Raw genomic sequence first — 7926 nt, 5'->3', positions numbered from 1 at the left:
TACCAACTGAGCCAGGCTGACATGAGTGATGTCCAGAATGATTTGAGAGTTGATTGGTCCAGTGGGGCAGCAAGGAACTTTTAATCCTAATTTACTTCACTTTTACAGGTTCATTTAGAATCAGCTGCAGTAAAAGTCCAATTTACACATCAGCATTTACATTTTGATTAGCAAACCACCTCCTGGAGCTATTTTCTGCAGCAGGGCTCAAAATGGGATCAATATCACTAAAAGTCAATTTATATTGCACTTTTAGCTATTTCGGCATTGACTCAATAGATACACAGGCTTGAATGGGCATTGGTGGCGTAGAATGGAAAGGCTATTGGTTTTAGTTTGGGTTACATCTCAAAAGTCGGACACAGCCTACAGTACATGCTGAGTAACATTTTCCTTTGCTTTACATTAGTGAGATGATTGCTACACTTTCTTGATGCTGGACGAGCACAATGCAGAGTCTGGGTAAATGAACTGACATGAAAAGTGTTCATGTTTCACTTGAAACACGTCACATATACAAACTCGTGACTTGGTCTGAGTTTGAACAGTGGAGCTCTTGAGTTCAGTTAAAATCACAGCTCTCTGTGCTTGCAGCGTCTTGTTCTCTCCAGGAGGGCATAACGTAACCTTGTCACACTGCCAGCCTGGTTAGCCTAGGGAGGGCTTGTGCTGCTAGGTTGACTCCATTCATCTTATACAGTATAGGCCCCCAGTTTACTGTATCAAATGTTAAAAATGTGTTGAGGCCCTCCTTTTTGGAGTGCCTGAAATAAAGCAAATCTTGAATTTTGATTTGAAATGAATTGATTCTCCAGCATTTTATTGCACCTTACTACCAGTGGATCGCTTTCCGGTGGGTAATAATCCCCCCAAAAATAATGATTTGGTCACTCAATCCACAGCTGTTTGTGCACAATTTACTGCCACTTTTCGCCCACAAAATATACAGTGAATTCACTTTGCAGTATATTCTGCGAAGCACTTTGAGACGTCTCGAGGACATGATAAGACCTGTATCAAATGCAAGGATTATTATTATTATGTCCAAACAGGGGTGAAGTTTATATCAAATCCTGAGTATAATTGTAGAAAATGCTCAGCATTACATTGAGTTAGTGCAAACTATCCACTATTAACAGGCAGTCCACATTTGAAAGCAGGACAAGCCGTTTATGTGGAGTTATTATTCACTTTAACATAAACGGTTATGTGCATCTCCCATGTTATACAGTGTCTTGCATTGTTGATTAAGCAATTGTAAGATTAGAAAGCAATAGGACGTCATTATTTGTGTAAAGTTGGATCAATTTGTCTTAATCGCATGAACTTTGCATAGTGGTGTTATTTTTAAAATGTAAACCCAGGGTAGATTTCTGATCATGGCTACTTGTTCTCCATTTTCTAAATTAGTCTGTCGTGGAGTGGTAGTGAAACCAACTTCAAATATATTCGATGATTGGATGAAATACATATTATAAAAACGCAATATAAAAAAACACAAATAGTTATGTCCCTGGTGAAGTAAAGGAGGACTCAAGCTCTTAAACCCAAGAGTGGACAAGACCTAATTTCATTAAAAGAAAGTCTGACTCATATTTTCCACCCTAAGCACAGACCCTATGCTCACCTTTGTCACTGGTAGAAATAATTATTTCCAACGTTAAACACTTGATTGCCACTGGTGGTAAATTGAAATAAATGGGTTACATCACCTGGGGAGAGAACTGGAGTCATTTTTCCTAGTAATGAAGTTGTGTGCCTATCAAAGGTTTCTCTGTGGATAGATCTTACTTTGGATGTGTGGTTCAACAATGCTCCAATGAACCAGTATGGTCAATGCAATGATAATTCTGTTGGATTTGTCTTTCAGGTGAAATCATATTTCCACTGAAAGAAACTTGATTTGTCAAGCTGAGTCCAAGTGCTTCAATGGCAACTATTTATTTTAGTGCAATTTATAGACAAAGTATGAATAGACTGGTGCACCCAATGGCCCAGTCACCAGCTGGGGCAGTTTTAACATAAATAGATCAGAAGGTCACGTGTAATAGTCCTAGTCAGCAATAAGTTAGTTAGTTGATGTCAGGCAGCAAGTGGTCAGGGAAATGATGGGGTAATATATCAGACAGGATTCCCATTGCCTTTGGCTGAAATCCCACCCACCTGCACGGTTTCCCAACCCTCCTGCTCTGATTCCATGCCTATCAACGGCTATGCTGACAATGTTCGCTAAACAAAAAATACAACTGACTCATACTGGGGGTGAGATTCTTTTATTTTTGATCTCTTGTTAAGAATTCCCGCTTGCTTTATCAACAAGCTCCTCGAGTCTAAAATGTATTGTTCATCTTTTTAACATGTGATATTCTGAGAAGACACAAGGTGGTGCCACAGTTCTCAATTTCCTCAGAGATCTGGCATTGTTTCATTTGTTGTGAAAATCTTTTAAAATCTTTTTTGCCTCCCTTTCAAAACAGTGACCGTTCTATTTTGAATGCCACAAACGTGTAGCCAAAGGAATATGTGAATATTGCTTCGAGGATGCACAAATATTTTGGGAAAATAAAAATCAGAACTCTGGTATAAAACAAAGGAGGTTTCTCTTTAATATATTTCGCATTGCATTTCCCAGTCATCACTTTCACCCCCAAATGTATAATTCTTTATATATTCATGGTGAACTTCCATTGTTAGCATCCATAAAATGATGCTTAGTTTTGATGCTCAAACTTGTATGAATTATTGCCATCTATTTACTACTTAAGATAAAGCACACCAAGGGATACGGAAAAGACTTAAACCCCTTTAAGTGCGGAATTTTTCTATGCTTTGAGATCAAGCATGTGCTTGGTGGATAATGGATAAAATTTAGGCAACCTAGAGCTTTGATTGAATGATACAAATCACCAATGTGAGGTTTAATTTTATCATCTGAACCCTAAAATTGGATTATTGCATCAAATTCACTTTCTGTTTCATTCATAATCTGTACTGTATTGTGAATCTTCTTTTAAAACTGATTTTCATAACTCTTGGCGTAGTTCTATTTTCTTATTAACCATGAAGCTAAATCTGTAAACTGAAAATGAATTCCATGATGAGTTGCTCAGAATACACGAAATGAATAATAATAATAATTTGGTCACTCAATCCACAACAGTTTGTGGGACACTGCTGTGCGCAATTGGCTGCCGCGTTTCGCCCACAAAACATTCAGTCAAATCGCTTTAGAGTATATGCTGTGAAGTTATTTGAGATATCTGGAAAACGTGATAAGGCGCTATATCAAATGTAAGGATTATTGTTTAAGCTGTAGAGTCACTCATCGAATCCCAAACTCAGCCTTGTTACTCTGCTAAAGAGATTACTTGTGATTGTTGGAGTGCAATCCAATGTTTGCTCATGGAAAAAGTCAGTGTTGATATGATAATCTTGTGAAAGAAATGTATATGTCTATGATACCCTAAAGTTGCCCTCACATGTTGAAACAGAGTTTTTAGTAATCAAATAATTGCTTTGCAAACAATGTGGCTCTTTTGGTTGGAAAATGTGCAAGGCTTTCAGTTGTTTCCTGGTGAACCAAAGCAAATTAGGTTGTCATTCTTTAGGAGTTCCAAAATTGTAATACTGCTAAAGACACACTTAAGGTATTCAATTAAATTTCATCGTATTTCTTTCAGCAACTCTGTCCCCGGCTAGACTTCAGCTGGGGATTTCTGAGCAATATTTAGCAATATTTAGAACTACCTAGTGGAACATTTTCTGTTTACTATTCCAGGGTTTTACAATTGTGGGATGGCTCATAATTTAAGTTAATGTCTGAAAGCATCTTAGTTTACAGTCTAAATTTATCGGTGGGTTAATTATTAATGTGTATCTTAAAAGTGGATCAAGAGGCAACATAATCCAAATGGTTCTTGAAAGCCTTTTAATGGTCTTCAAATGCATTCTTTAATTGTATGCAATATATAAAAATAATAATAATCCTTGCATTCGATATAGTGCCTTATCACGTCTTCGAGACGTCTCAAAGCGCTTCACAGAACATACTGTAAAGTGAATTGACTGTATATTTTGTGGGTGAAACGAGGTAGCCAATTGCGCACAGCAGTGTCTCACAAACAGTCGTGGATTGAGTGACCAATTTATAATACTTTTTTTAAAGAAATTAATATTACCCACAAAAATTCGTACATGCACATGAGATAGTTAAAAAAAAGTAAATTTTCATTCTTTTGCTTTTTCCACAGTCTACAGAAACTATGAAATCCTTGTCCAGCCAACAGTTGATTGTGATGGCCAGTCCCAGATCAGGTAAGATGTGACTACTTTCATTTTATAGGCAATGATGGACACAGAGAGAGAGTTTCTTCGGCTGGGCCTGATGGCCATTAAGAATAGAAGAGCTATGTTTTCCCGATATTGGCATTTGACAAGAAATGTTTATTATTGCATGAGGTACTAATAAGGTTTGATTTGCATTGAGTTTTTTTAAAAGTGTTTGGGGGTGGTGGGAGAAATTAATTTAGAATGACTGCTTTATTTAGCAATGACTTGACACTACAAGCCTATGGCTCAGTGGTTGTTCCTTTGAGTGTCTGTCAAAGAGAAAATGTGTTCCATATATTTGTAAATGGACTGATCTATTCACTTGATCAGACCATTGTGTATTGTTTCTCCTGCCTTTGTGACCATAGGACGAGTGAAGCATGATAAAAAGTGAATGAAATGCTGGTTTGCAACTCACTAATAGAAACCTTTCTTCTCAACTTTCTTTTTCTTCCCTATTTACATATGGATGTGTACTGCCATTGACGAACCAAGACGGTACGCAGCCAGGCAGATTATTTTTTGAAGGAAACAAAGTGTGTGTGTGCAGAAACAATAACAATAATTTACATTTCTATAGCCCCTTTCACATCAGGAGGATGTCTCAAATGACTTCATACAACTAACTGACCGGGAGCCAAAGCTCGGTTGGGGAGGGGGAACGTGCTGTGGAAAAGATGGGTCTTGAGATGTGTTTCCAAGGAAGAGAACGAGAGGGTAAGGTTAAGGGAGTAGAAGTCAATTTTCTATTCGTATCTTATCATATACCCAGATAGTCTCTAGATGAGTGAATTCCAACCATGTTATCACTGATTTCTCTTCAGACCAGCAGTTGTCATTTTTTTTTATTTGTTGGCCAGTTCAAATCTTGAGGATAGCTGTGTGTGGATTTGGATATTGAAAAGCAGTAATCATGTTAAATCTTTCTCTGTATGCAGTTGAACGTGGACTCGATCAAATGTGTCATTTTAAATTGTGTCAGGCCTGATCAACCGTTATGTTTTTAGGTGCACCTGAGATTGCGTGCTTTTTACTGAAGCCTGACTTGAAATGTTTTTGTGTTCCTATTCTGTTTTTCAGCTAAGCTGAGTTTCGCTCAGAGTGGATTTTATGGATTTTTCTGTGCATGTGTTTTGATTTTTCTGGTTACGGCATTTTTCCAAAATGCTAAATAAACAGAAGAACAGCCTGTTATGGTGTGACCTTCTAACATATATCCTGCATATGCTCTGTGGGCTGCCTCACAAGTTGGAGATTGATGCCCCTGTATTTCAAGCAATAATTGGTTTGGGAGAAATAGGTTTTCCTATTTATAAATGTTCTGCCCCAACAATGTGTCGTAACCCTGAGCTAGGGAAAGCTCCCTTGCTGCAATTTTCCATTTGTAGCTTTTGTTACATTCTCAAAGTGAGATTACCAGTTTACTTTTCAATCTGTAGGCAATTTGATTCTGTGAACATTGATTCTCTGCCATTAAAAGGTAGGTTGACGCTACCTGAAAATAATTCCACGTAAGGACCGTGACAACTTGTAAAAAGTGGAGATATTTATCCTATTATCTAGGCTGGATAATATCGTCCGCTAAATTGTCGTTCTACTCCAAGAAAATCTTGGAGGCTAAGGACAATCCCAGACGCCTCTCCTCCATCATAAACCGGTTCCTCCACCCACCATCTTACGCCTCGTCCATCCTCACCTCAAATGCCAACTGCAAGGCTATGGTGGACTTCCTCGAATCCAAAGTCGAGGGAATCTGCTCAGCTGCCTCTGCCACTGCATCTGCTACTCCCTCCCCATCTCCTCCTCCCACCCCGGCCCCTACCCATCCCTCCCTCCATATCTTTGAACCTGTCTCCCCCTCCTCTCTCATCACAACCATAACCTGCTTGAAACCTACCACCTGCTCCCTCGACCCCATCCCTACCTCCTCCTTACCTCCCAGCTCCACCTCCTCTACTCACTAACTCACTTACTCCTTGCCCCTCTCCCTGTCCTCTGGCACTGTTCCCACCCCCATTAAAAAAAAACCATCATCACTCCTATCCTTGAAAAACCTTCCCTTGACCCTTCTCTACTCCCAAACTACCACCCCATCTCCAACCTCCTTTTCCTCTCCAAGGTCCTGGAATGAGTTGTTGCTTCTCAGCTTCGCTCCTTGCTCTCCTGCCACTCGCATCTCGAACCCCACCCTTTGACACCATTGACCACTCTATCCTCATCCACCACCTCTCCTCTCACCAAAACCTTCATGGCTCTGTCCTTGACTGGTTCAGATCGTACCACTCACACCGCCTCCACTTCATTCCACCAACACCTTCCCCTCTAGACCCCAAAACTGTCTCGTGCAGCGTTCCTCAGGGCTCTGTCCTTGTTCCCCTCCTCTTCAATTATCTATATGCTCCCTCTTGGCGACATCATCCGCAGACATGGGGTCAACTTCCACATGTGTGCGGATGACACCCAACACTCCCTCTCTGCCTCCACCCTTGACTCCAGGAACACTGCTGTCCTGACTGAATGTCTATCAGACATCAAGTCCTGGATGAGAGCTAACTTTCTACAGTTGAACGTCAACAAGACCGAGGCTCTCCTGATTGGCTCCCGTCAGCCTCTCCTCATCTCAGGCACTGACAGCATCACCATCCATGGTTGCACACTCTACCTTGCTAAGCCAGTCCAGAACCTTGGGGTCCTGTTTGACCCTAAACTATCCTTTCTACCCCACATCTGCACCATGATCCGCTCTGCCTTCCCCTTCCTCCGAAACATCACCCGGCTCCGCCCTGTCTCACACCGCAGGCCACCGAAACCCTCACACACACTGCATTACATCGAGGCTTGACTAAGCAAACTCCTTGCTTGTCGACCTCCCCAACTCCTCCCTCCACAGGCTGCAGATCATCCAGAACTCTGCTGCTCGTGTCTTCTCCCGCACTAGGCTCCATGACCCTATCACCCCCATCCTTGCCCAACTCCACTGGCTTCCCATCACACAGAGGATACAGTTCAAAATCCTGGTCCTCACCTTCAAAGCCCTCCATGGGTCTTGCTTCCCCCTACCTCTGTAACCTCCTAATCCCCTACCATCCTGCTCGCTCCCTCCACTCAGCGGGCTCCGGCCTGCTTCACATCCCCCGCCTTGCTCACTCCACTATTGGTGGGCAGGCCTTCTGACATCCAAGGCGGTACTCTCCACCTCTCAAAGTCAGTCAGAAGCCTCGGGGTTCTGTTCGACCCTGAGCTGTCCTTTCTTCCCCATATCCGCGCCACAACCGGCACCGCCTTCCATCACCTCCGGAATATCACCAGACTACGGCACTACCTCACCCCTCACGCTGCTGAAACTCTGGTCCACGCCTTTATCACCTCAAGGCTGGACTACGGGAACTCTCGCCTTGTTGGCCTTCCCGGCACCTCCCTCCACAAGCTGCAGGTCATTCAGAACTCTGCAGCTCGTGTACTGTCCCGCACAAGGCTTCGCGACCACATCACTCCCACCCTTGCTCGCCTCCACTGGCTCCCCATCCCCCAGAGGATCGAATTCAAGATCCTCATCCTCACCTACAAGGCCATTCACGGCCTTGCACCCTCCTACCT

Source organism: Callorhinchus milii, unplaced genomic scaffold, assembly GCF_018977255.1.
Source record: "Callorhinchus milii isolate IMCB2004 unplaced genomic scaffold, IMCB_Cmil_1.0 Scaffold5, whole genome shotgun sequence".
NCBI lineage: Eukaryota > Metazoa > Chordata > Chondrichthyes > Chimaeriformes > Callorhinchidae > Callorhinchus > Callorhinchus milii.
The sequence above is the reverse complement of the archived record's forward strand: the minus strand, read 5'-3'. Positions refer to the sequence as shown.